Here is a 12500-nt window from a genome sequence, read left to right as displayed (position 1 = left end):
AATTCACTTTTCATATATGTCATGGTCGAAAATTTTCTAAGTCCCAAAAAATCACATATTCTCGAATATCTCGAAAACTACGTATCGGACAGGGGTCAACCAAGGTGTTTTAGAAAGGTCTTTACAAGCTCTATTTAATGAGCCATAGCGACTTTCAAGTGATTTTTTGACACTTTTTCGCATATCGGCATCCTTGGTTCCCATACTGGCCATAGGCCATAGGGCACCGAACGGCCAACTTTTGGTCCGGGGGTGAAATTTTTTTTTCACGAGATTTTGATGAAAATGGCTTCGGAACGCGTTTCTAATAATGAAAAGTGAAACCAAACAGTATTTGCGAAGAAAAAATTGTCCTATGAAAAAATCACTTTTCATATATGTCATGGTCGAAAATTTTCTAAGTCCCAAAAAATCACATATTCTCGAATATCTCGAAAACTACGTATCGGACAGGGGTCAACCAAGGTGTTTTAGAAAGGTCTTTACAAGCTCTATTTAATGAGCCATAGCGACTTTCAAGTGATTTTTTGACACTTTTTCGCATATCGGCATCCTTGGTTCCCATACTGGCCATAGGCCATAGGGCACCGAACGGCCAACTTTTGGTCCGGGGGTGAAATTTTTTTTTCACGAGATTTTGATGAAAATGGCTTCGGAACGCGTTTCTAATAATGAAAAGTGAAACCAAACAGTATTTGCGAAGAAAAAATTGTCCTATGAAAAAATCACTTTTTCTTAGGGTACGGGTCAAAAATTTTCTAAGTCCCAAAAAATCACTTATTCTCGAATATCTCGAAAACTACGTATCGGACAGGGGTCAACCAAGGTGTTTTAGAAAGGTCTTTACAAGCTCTATTTAATGAGCCATAGCGACTTTCAAGTGATTTTTTGACACTTTTTCGCATATCGGCATCCTTGGTTCCCATACTGGCCATAGGCCATAGGGCACCGAACGGCCAACTTTTGGTCCGGGGGTGAAATTTTTTTTTCACGAGATTTTGATGAAAATGGCTTCGGAACGCGTTTCTAATAATGAAAAGTGAAACCAAACAGTATTTGCGAAGAAAAAATTGTCCTATGAAAAAATCACTTTTTCTTAGGGTACGGGTCAAAAATTTTCTAAGTCCCAAAAAATCACTTATTCTCGAATATCTCGAAAACTACGTATCGGACAGGGGTCAACCAAGGTGTTTTAGAAAGGTCTTTACAAGCTCTATTTAATGAGCCATAGCGACTTTCAAGTGATTTTTTGACACTTTTTCGCATATCGGCATCCTTGGTTCCCATACTGGCCATAGGCCATAGGGCACCGAACGGCCAACTTTTGGTCCGGGGGTGAAATTTTTTTTTCACGAGATTTTGATGAAAATGGCTTCGGAACGCGTTTCTAATAATGAAAAGTGAAACCAAACAGTATTTGCGAAGAAAAAATTGTCCTATGAAAAAATCACTTTTTCTTAGGGTACGGGTCAAAAATTTTCTAAGTCCCAAAAAATCACATATTCTCGAATATCTCGAAAACTACTTATCGGACAGGGGTCAACCAAGGTGTTTTAGAAAGGTCTTTACAAGCTCTATTTAATGAGCCATAGCGACTTTCAAGTGATTTTTTGACACTTTTTCGCATATCGGCATCCTTGGTTCCCATACTGGCCATAGGCCATAGGGCACCGAACGGCCAACTTTTGGTCCGGGGGTGAAATTTTTTTTTCACGAGATTTTGATGAAAATGGCTTCGGAACGCGTTTCTAATAATGAAAAGTGAAACCAAACAGTATTTGCGAAGAAAAAATTGTCCTATGAAAAAATCACTTTTTCTTAGGGTACGGGTCAAAAATTTTCTAAGTCCCAAAAAATCACATTTTCTCGAATATCTCGAAAACTACTTATCGGACAGGGGTCAACCAAGGTGTTTTAGAAAGGTCTCAACAAGCTCTAAATAATGGGCCATAGCGACTTTTTAGTGATTTTTTGACAAATTTTGTCATATCGGCATCCCGAGTTCCCATACTGGCCATAGGCCATGGGGCCCCGAACGAAAAAATTTTGGTCCGAGGGTCAAAATTTTTTTTCTCATAAATTTGTTCAAAACGCCGTCGGAACGCGCCTTAGATCATGAAAAGTGAAAAGAAACAGTATTTTGCAAAAGTTGGGGTGGCCTATGACTTACATGGCCACGTCCTAGGTCCGAGTTCCCGAGGTCGTGTTCTTCAGTGGCGGAAAAAAATGGCCACTTGTGGGAGATGCAAAATGTTCATTTTGTATTATAGGGGACACACTATCGAAGCGAAAATTTCAGAAATGGCCTAAAACGTGAAGAAATGATGGGGTATGTACGAAAAGAAGGTTTTTATGGTCAAACGGTGAAAATTTTTTTTTTATGAAAAATTTTGGTCTCCCACCGTTCATGAATTTCTAGGACCAAAAATCGAAAAATTTGAAAACTTCACGATCGAAAGGGAAACGCATATGTGGTGTTCCTAGGTGTGTACGGTGTACGAAAAACGGGTTCACGATGAGATATCAGGCAAATAAGTGGACCTAAAGTGAGTTATACGGGTAAGACGAGGTGTCCAAAGACCGAAATAGGGGTACCAACTGAGAACGAAATGAAGGTCCCCGAAGTCGCCATACAAGTTATAGGAGGTGTCCAAAGTACGAAAAGAGTTCCATATTCGGCTGTTCCTACTATATGGTTCCCTGATTGCTGCTCCAAGGAGTAGTGAGGAAGTGTCCAAAGGTCTGTTGGGGGTATCGAGGTGATACCCTCGACGGACAATATGCACGAAAAGTGGTTCGATGATCTATCCTGTAGGTCGTACGGCAGCCATACCCGGCTGGAAGTACCGCGGTAATTCCGCAATAAAACGTTCGCCAGACGAACAAACAAATTGAATTAGCTCATCGTAGTGTACGGAAACGAAACGAAAATGTAAGGTGATTAGGGATCCGGGAGCAATCTCGCGATCCCATGGTTCGGTGTAAGAAATGATACGAAGTGTTCATAAGTCTCCTCTGGAGGCAGAACCATCGTAGCAAAGTTCGGGAACCCAAGGGTCACAAAAACTCGTAGGACGATATCCACGAATAATCGGGGACTTGTGGGGACTACCGTGCCCTGACAAGTCAACTACACCTTAACTGGTGATGGTCGTCCTACGGGGACCTGCGGGGAACAAAAGGGTCACAAAAACTCGTAGGACAATATCTCCGAATAATCGGGGACTTGTGGGGACCACCGTGCCCTGACAAGTCAACTACACCTTAACTGGTGATGGTTGTCCTACGGGGACCTGCCGGGAACCCAAGGGTCACAAAAACTCGTAGGACGATATCCACGAATAATCGGGGACTTGTGGGGACTACCGTGCCCTGACAAGTCAACTACACCTTAACTGGTGATGGTCGTCCTACGGGGACCTGCGGGGAGCAAAAGGAGTCAGAAACAATCGTAGGACGATATCCACGAATAATCGGGGACTTGTGGGGACTACCGTGCCCTGACAAGTCAACTACACCTTAACTGGTGATGGTCGTCCTACGGGGACCTTCAGGGAGCCGCAGTAAGTCGCAGGTCGTATGCGAGCCTTGATTGGTCCTGTTGGGGGCGTGCGGGGTGTAATGCCTCGGTACGTCAAATGTTGGTGTACGATGTACATCGATAATCTGACATCCTCCTGAACAACCTTTGCTCGTGTGGTTATTGGCGCTGTGGAGTCGGTGTACTGCCGCAGGTCAATGAGAGTGGTCACAACAAAGATTGTGTCACCTGATGAACGTAGAAAGAGAGTCTGCGGGGACTGGTGCCCTGGTAGACAAAAAATATCGAACAAGCAATTGACGAAGACGAATTCTGGTTGATCCTACCAGTAATATACGCTTGTCTCAAAGGTTAAGCCATGCATGTCTAAGTACAAACATAAATGAATGTGAAACCGCATAAGGCTCAGTACAACAGCCATAATTCACAAGATCATCCACCCATCAGTTACTTGGATAACTGTGGAAAAGCCAGAGCTAATACATGCAACATGCCGGGACCGCTGTCCGCTTGCGGGCGGTGGAACTGGTGCACTTATTAGTAAAACCAATCGCCTCCGGGCGGCTTGAGTTGAAGTCTGGATAAGGATGCCGATCGTATGGTCGCTTGACCGACGACAGATCTTGCAAATGTCTGCCCTATCAACTATTGATGGTAGTGTAGAGGACTACCATGGTTGCGACGGGTAACGGGGAATCAGGGTTCGATTCCGGAGAGGGAGCCTGAGAAATGGCTACCACATCCAAGGAAGGCAGCAGGCGCGTAAATTACCCAATCCCGGCACGGGGAGGTAGTGACGAGAAATAACAATATGGACCTCTCTAACGATGGTCCATAATTGGAATGAATTGAGCATAAATCCTTCAATAAGGATCAAGTGGAGGGCAAGTCTGGTGCCAGCAGCCGCGGTAATTCCAGCTCCACTAGCGTATATTAAAGTTGTTGCGGTTAAAACGTTCGAAGTTGATTCCCCGTCCAGACACGCGACCGCCGCGGGCGCCCGGCACACGCCGGATACGTTCGTGCGCGAGCTCGCGGCTGCGACTCACAATGGTGTGCCTGGGCGTCAACCTCGTGATCGGTCGGGCACGTCCCGAGCCGGTGCGTGGTGCCCGGGCAGCTCCCATTTACCTTGAACAAATTAGAGTGCTTCAAGCAGGCTAGTACAAAAGCGTCCACACCCGCCCAGGGTTGGCGTTGGCCGAGAATAATCTTGCATGGAATAATGGAACATGACCTCGGTCTGAGTCTTTTGGTTGGTTTTGTATAGACCCAGAGGTAATGATTAACAGAAGTAGTTGGGGGCATTGGTATTACGGCGCGAGAGGTGAAATTCGTAGACCGTCGTAGGACCAACTGAAGCGAAAGCGTTTGCCATGGATGCTTTCATTAATCAAGAACGAAAGTTAGAGGATCGAAGGCGATTAGATACCGCCCTAGTTCTAACCGTAAACGATGCCAATCAGCAATTGGGAGACGCTACTACATTCGGTGCTCTCAGTAGCTTCCGGGAAACCAAAATCGGGTTCCGGGGGAAGTATGGTTGCAAAGTTGAAACTTAAAGGAATTGACGGAAGGGCACCACAAGAAGTGGAGCTTGCAGAGGCGAGCTGTCAAAGGAAGCAAGCGGACGCTTTCCGTGAGCTCCTTATGATATAGTGTTTTTCGTTTAAAAAACTTACAAAGTGGTGGTGCAAATTTGTTAGAGTGGTGTACGAACACATATTTTGCGCAAACACCGTGAAGTTTTGGTGAAAAACAGTGGAAAAACGTCGATTTTGGCACACAAACATTGCGTCGTGCACCGGTGCGTGTGGCCACGAAGGGTGCGTGTGTGGTTCCGTTAGTGCGTGCGAGCGTAGCGCTCCCTTTCGGTGCGGTTGAAGGGGAGCCCGCAGCCGCTGTGCAGCGTATTTTGTTACGGACAGGAGCGGAACAGTGATAAAACATTACCCCCTAACGAGGGAAGAAACATTCAGTGAAAAACAGTGCGGAAAAGTGCGTTGACCAGCAAGCAGATACCACGTGCTAAGGGCACGTGAACTTAGCACGTAAGGGCTTGGCTGTGTCGGTGAGTGCGTGCGTAGGGTGACGTGCCGTGGTTTGACGTCTGGACAGTGGGCACACCATCGGTCATCCCGGTTGTTGTCCTGGGAGAATTCCCCCCTAGTGCCACCAGCGCCCTCTATGGGGCACTAGCGGAAGTTTCTCCGGAGACACAAACCAAAAGCTCCGCACAAACAAGCGTGCTATAATCAAATGCGGGCTGCATACCGGCCAGGCGCACGTGTCCAGTGACTTTAACGCTGGACAAAGCGACGAACCGTGCAGCAGCATAATGTCGGGAGTAGAGAGCGATGATTCGGTGGAGGTGGTCCCCGAAATCATCAAGACAAAGAAAAGGAGACTTTCTCCGCGCGTAGTGGTGACACCCCTGGAATTGTCGCCAGGGACGATGTCGTCACTACGGAGCTCTCAGGGGGCACCCAAGCCAGCCCCGAGAACACCGTTGGAAGAGCCGGACGAGGGAGCGCGGAAGCGTACCGCCCCCGCCCCGACGCCGTCGCCGAGGAGGTCTATGTCTCCTGAGATGCTGGCACCAGCCGCATCGGAGCCGACCAGCTTCCCGACGGCAGAAGTGTCGGACAGACATGCGCGGCAGTACGAGCGGGTGTTGGAGAAGCTCGAGGAGCTTACCGCTCTTTACCGAAAGAGCCAGGAGGAGAATTCGAGGCTCCGTGCGGAGCTCGATATATATCGAACGGGGGTGCGAACCGTTGTGCAGCTGGAGAATTCAGCGACTGGCGTGCGCTTGGGAAACCAAGCCTCTTCCAAGTTGCAGCCCAGCAAAAGGACACTCAGGCGCTCTCAGCAGAGGGAGAGAGCCGAGGCACGCCAGTCGCAGGGTCCTGCCCAGCATCGCATGCTGGAACTGCAGGAGCAGCTGCGCCGTGAGATCCAGGAGGAAGAGAAGCAGATGAGGGCGAGGAGCGGGCACGGGCAGCGGTCCCAGCCCCTGCAACAGCCGTACGACTTTCCGGCATCGGAAACCAGGCGGCAGCAGCAGCAATCCTACCGTGACGCCCTGGTAGGTGGTTGGCAGGTTGTGGGGAAGCGGCAAAAGGCCCAGCCTTCAGCTGCACCTCAGCAGCGGCAGCGGCCGCAACCAGCAACCAAGAGCCAACGCCCCGCACAGGCAAACCGGCGGACGAAAAGGCGACGACCAGACGCCATTCTGGTGGTCCCAGCACCGGGGGTCTCCTTCGCCGAGATGTACCGACCCATCCGGACGAGCCCGGCCCTGGAGGATGTCCAGCACTGCATCCGTATCGGCAAGCGGACACCGAAGGGGAACCTTCGGATGGAGCTGGCACGGGACATGGACTCGGCGGCGCTGTGCAGCCGCATTCAGTCCACGCTGGGAGAGCTGGGATCCGCCAGGGTCCTGACGGAGATGGCGGAGGTTGTTCTGAAAAACGTCGACAACCTCACGGAGGAGGAGACGATCAGGGAGGCGTTGAAGGCGGCACTCGCCAAGGAGCCAGCGGTGGCCTCGCTTCGCATCTGGGAGCGGGCAGATGCCACAAAGCGGGCCCGCGTGCGGCTACCGCGAGTGGAAGCGGAAGCCCTGCTCCAAAAAGATCGCCTTATTATAGACTACTCCTCGTGTCGGCTGGAGGAGGCCCCCAGGCTGGAGGCGGCAAAGCGCCGTTGCTTCCGGTGCCTGGAAAGGGGCCACATGGCAGCGGACTGCGTCGGGCCCGATCGCAGCAACTGCTGCATCAGATGCGGAGCTCCTGGCCATCGGGCGGCCAGCTGCAGCAGTGCGGTTAGCTGCATTCGGTGTGGAGGACCACATCGAATTGCAGCGCACGGCTGCAGGGGAGCTAACCTTCCCCCCCGCCGCTAAGCATGTCTGTGGGGAGCCACCTCCAGGTCCTGCAGGTTAACACCAACAGGAGTCGGAGTGCGCAGGACCTGGCTCTCCACACAATGCGGACGGAGCGGGTGGACGTTATGGTGGTGTGCGAGCTGAGTTCGGTTCCGGACGGGAACGCAAACTGGGTGGTGGACCGCGACAGGCTGGTGGCCATTGTCGCGAGCGGATACTCCCACCCGGTTCAGCGGATCTGGAGCTCGAGTTTTCCCGGCATCGTGGCGGCGGACGTGGCAGGCGTCACGATCATAGCGTGTTACGCGTCGCCAAGCATCGGGGTTCCCCAGTTTGTCGAGATGCTGCAACGCATTGAGGTGCTCGCCTCAGGACGCCCCCGAGTGTTGCTTGCCGGCGACTTCAACGCCTGGCATAGCGCCTGGGGCAGCAGCAGGACCAACGCGAAGGGCGAGGAACTGCTACAGCTGGCGGAGGGTCTCGGGCTCGACGTCCTGAACCTGGGGAGGGAAGCCACCTTCCTCGGGAACGGCGTCGCTCGCCCGAGCATTGTGGACGTCGCCTTCGCCAGTACTTCCATCAGCAGGCAGGACCTCGTCGGGGACCCCGACAGGCAATGGAGGATGCTGGGAACTTACTCATTCAGCGACCACCGGTACATCCGCTTCGAGGTGGGGGAAAGGCCGGCGGCAACGAGCCGCAACTCTACGGGAGCAGAAGCAGCACCAGCAGTGAGAGCAGCGGGCAGACGCTGGCGGGCAAAGGAGTTTAGCCGGGAGCTGTTCGACATCGCGTTGCGGGCAGCCAACTTCGTGGAGGAGGCCACGGACCCTGAGGGCCTGACCCGAACCCTGAGCCGGGCGTGCAGCGAGATCATGGCGGAGGTTTCCCCGTCAGTCGGCCACACAGGACGTCCGGCGTACTGGTGGACACCAGAAATCGGCCGGCTACGGGAGAACTGCCGCCTGGCTTGGGAACGGTACAGCAGGGTACCGACTAGCGACACGGCAGCCCGCAGAACAGCTTCTGCACGGCACCAGGAGGCCCGCCAGCTGCTGACAGCTGAGATCCGGGCTAGCAAGCGGGACCGTTACAATGAGTTTCTGCAACACCTGGAGGATGATGAGACGGGTAGGTGGCAGGGGGAGCTCCTGCGACGGCTCGGAGGGAGCCGCGTCGCACAAGAACGCGATCCGGCCGTTCTGCAGCGCATTGTGGACGCGCTGTGCCCGAACCACCCCCCTGTTGCCTGGCCTACCATCGAATCGGACGGCGTCGACATCAGGCCAGTGACGGAGCAGGAGTTGCTCGACATCGCAGCTGGCCTGAACCCTCGGAAGGCGCCCGGTCTGGATGGACTGCCGAACGCTGCCCTTTCGGCTGCCATCCGGGCGCATCCGACGACGTTCGCGAGGCTCCTCCAGGAGCAGATGGATGCTGGCCGCTTCCCGCGGCAATGGAGGAAGGCGAAGCTGGTGCTGCTTCCCAAACCGGGAAAACCCCCGGGCGAGCCGTCATCGGTGAGACCGGTGATGTTGCTGGACACGCCCGGCAAGGTGTACGAGCGAGTACTGCTGAACCGCCTGAACGACCACATCGAGATGCCGACGGAGCCGCTCCTCTCCGAATACCAGTTCGGCTTTCGGCGTGGTCGGTCGACACTTCAGGCGGTTGGGCTGGTGATGGAGGCTGCCAGATCTGCGATGAGTTTCGGGCGAACGAATAGACGCGACAAGCGCTGCCTGCTTGTCGTTGCTCTGGACGTCCGTAACGCCTTCAATTCCGCAGACTGGCAGGCCATAGCACTGGCGCTGCAGACCAAAGGAGTGCCCTCAGGACTGCGCAGCATCCTGCAGGAGTACTTCTCCGACCGTGAGCTGACGTATGATACCAGCTCCGGTCCGGTAACACGCCGAGTAACGGCAGGTGTTCCGCAGGGGTCCATTCTGGGCCCCACCCTGTGGAATATCCTGTACGACGGCGTGTTCGGAGTGCAGCTGCCGGAAGGTGCATCCGTCATCGGCTTTGCGGACGACCTGGCAGTACTCGCCAAGGGGTGTACACCGGAGGAGGCGGCAGGTGTAGCAGAGGAAGCTGTGGCAGCGATTTCCGCCTGGATGGAGCAACATCGGTTGCAGCTGGCCCCGGAAAAGACGGAGATCGTCCTCATCTCCAGTCTGCGTCGGGGCCATCCAGCGGTGCCCGTAGTGATCAACGGCGTCGAGGTCCGCTCGAAGCCGGCGATACGCTACCTCGGGGTCATGCTTCACGACCACCTCTCGTGGAAGCCACACGTCGAGAAGGCCACCGCAAAGGCACTCCGTGTGGTGAAGCTGGCCACCGGCGTGATGTCCAACCACGCCGGACCGAGGATGGCTAAACGTCGGCTGCTGGCAGCAGTGGCGGACTCGGTTGTGCGATACGCGGCACCCATCTGGGCGGAGGCGGTGAAGTTCCAGTGGTGCAGGCGGAAACTGGAGCAGCTGCAGCGACCTTTGGCGAAAGGTGTCGCCAGGACCTTCCGTACCGTCGGCTACGACACGGCGGTAGTGCTGGCTGGACTGGTCCCGCTACACCTGCAGGTGGACGAGATCGCGCGGTGCTATACCAGGCATCAACGGGCGTTGCAGAGGCGGGTGCTGATAGACAAGGAGGTCATCAAGCGGCTGGAGCACTCGGCAACCATAAGACAGTGGCAGACATCGTGGGACCAGGATGCCGCTCATCCGACCGCGAGCAGGTTCCTACGATGGGCTCACCGCGTGCTGCCGGATATTGCCGGCTGGGTAGGTAGGAAGCACGGCGAGGTTGATTTCTTCCTTAGCCAGGTACTCTCCGGACATGGCTTCTTCCGGGAGTACCTACATGCTATGGGTTTCACCTCTGCCCCGACCTGCCCATTCTGCGCCGACAACACCGTGGAGTCGGCAGAGCACGTGGTGTTCCACTGTCCGAGGTTCGCCGACATAAGAGTGCAGTTCCTGACGGACGCGGACGGCGTCGTCATTTCCCCCGATGAGCTGGAGCGTTTTCTGCTGTCGAGCCCGGAGGCTTGGCAGCGAACGGCCACGGCAGCACGGCGGATCTGCAGCTTCCTACAACAAAGGTGGCTGGAGCAGCAGGTTGCCGAAAACGCGGCCATCGCTGGCGGGATCGTTTCCGCCAATGAGCTGGCGGAACGCGTTCGGCAACAGGTCCGCCGTGAAGCCAGAAACGCTGGCCAACGGCGAAGACGCCGGCAACGGCAGACATCCGCCATCGGGGAGATGGACATGGACCAACAACAGCACCCGTCCAATCAGCAGCAGGAGAGTCAACGCCCAGTTCGGCCCGAACGGGTTCCGCCATCGGCCGAAGTGTTACTTCGTCGTCGGCTAAGGCGGAACCAACGGCAGCGGGAATACCGCGCCCAATTACGCGCGGGTACATTGCCGCCATTGCGTTCGGGCCGAACTCGCCGAAGCAGAGCACCGCCGACGGAGGAGGAGCTAGCCCGACGACGGGCCAACAGGCGCGCGCGAGAACGCCAACGCCGCCACGAGCGACAGGATCGCCATCGCGGCTTAATGTCGGCCGACGTAGAAGCCGCCATCGCGACCACCAACACGTCTACGCGTTGAGTGGGAGCGGTTACGGCCGAAACGATCGGCCAGTCAGCGAGCGTGCGAAAACACGACCGGGCGAGACCGGCATTTTGCCGTCTCCGCTTTGTGCGGTCGTTCGTTCTAGCACAGTCGGGCGAGAGAGAGCGCGCGTGCGCTCGGTTCGGGTACGTTCGGCATTTTGCGTCGTCCGCTTTGTGCGGATGTTCGTACCCGACCAGCAGTGGGAGAGAGAGCGTGCGCGTGCACGGTGAGAGTTAGGTCCGTCTTGTTCGTTTACGTTTTGTGCGGATGTTTGTTCTGTCCCACCGTAAGCGTCAAAGTGTTAGCGTGATTATGTGTGTGCATGTGTGTGTGCGTACATACTCATCGTTAGTATTAGGAAAAATGGAGACTCGACGAACCGCGGGCACGCCCGCTTCGTTAATGTTAGGTGTGTAAACGTAAGTCCTTCATTTTTAATGTTGCGTTTACGAATAGCTAGGCGGGGCGCGTGCCCTTACTAAATGTAGTCAGGGACGCCATTGCAGCCGGTGGCTACGCCTCCGTCGGGAAGGCCGCCGGCAATGGAGAGGTTTATTCGTTTTATAATTGTTCATGCGTGTTTCTGTATCGTTTATTGTTTATAAATAAGTAACGCGGCAAAACATTTATAAATTTAAATGAATAAACGAATGCAATTTAAAAAAAAAAAAAAAGAAGTGGAGCTTGCGGCTTAATTTGACTCAACACGGGAAAACTTACCAGGTCCGAACTTATCGAGGTAAGACAGATTAAGAGCTCTTTCTCAAATTTAAGGGTAGTGGTGCATGGCCGTTCTTAGTTCGTGGAATGATTTGTCTGGTTAATTCCGATAACGAACGCGACTCAAACAAGCTAACTAGAACGCTGTCAGCAGTGTGCCTCCGGGCGCACCTGACGTTACGGGGCGGCGGCGCCTTCGCGGGCGGTCGTCGCACTAGTTTGCCCTGCTTAGCGGGACAACTTGTGTTTAGCAAGGTGAGAGTGAGCGATAACAGGTCCGTGATGCCCTTAGATGTTCTGGGCTGCACGCGTGCTACAATGTGGGCAGCAGCGTGTTCTCGCCAATAGGCGCCCCCATTCCGAGAGGAACGGGAAATCACCCAAATGCTCATTTAGTTGGGATTGGGGACTGCAACGGTCCCCATGAACCTGGAATTTCTAGTAAGTGCTAGTCATTAGCTAGCGCTGATTACGTCCCTGCCCTTTGTACACACCGCCCGTCGCTACTACCGATGGATTATTTAGTGAGGTCTCTGGAGGCATACCTTCCGCGGTTCCTTCGTGAGCTGCAGTTGGCACGGCCGAAGTTGACCGAACTTGATGATTTAGAGGAAGTAAAAGTCGTAACAAGGTTTCCGTAGGTGAACCTGCGGAAGGATCATTACCGATCAAACAAGTCCGGGAGTGAGGTTGCCAAACGCATCGTCGGCATCACATGCTG

The sequence above is a fragment of the Anopheles stephensi genome, unplaced genomic scaffold (genome assembly GCF_013141755.1).
Source record: "Anopheles stephensi strain Indian unplaced genomic scaffold, UCI_ANSTEP_V1.0 ucontig178, whole genome shotgun sequence".
Lineage (NCBI taxonomy): Eukaryota > Metazoa > Arthropoda > Insecta > Diptera > Culicidae > Anopheles > Anopheles stephensi.
Note: the sequence above shows the minus strand (reverse complement) of the source record.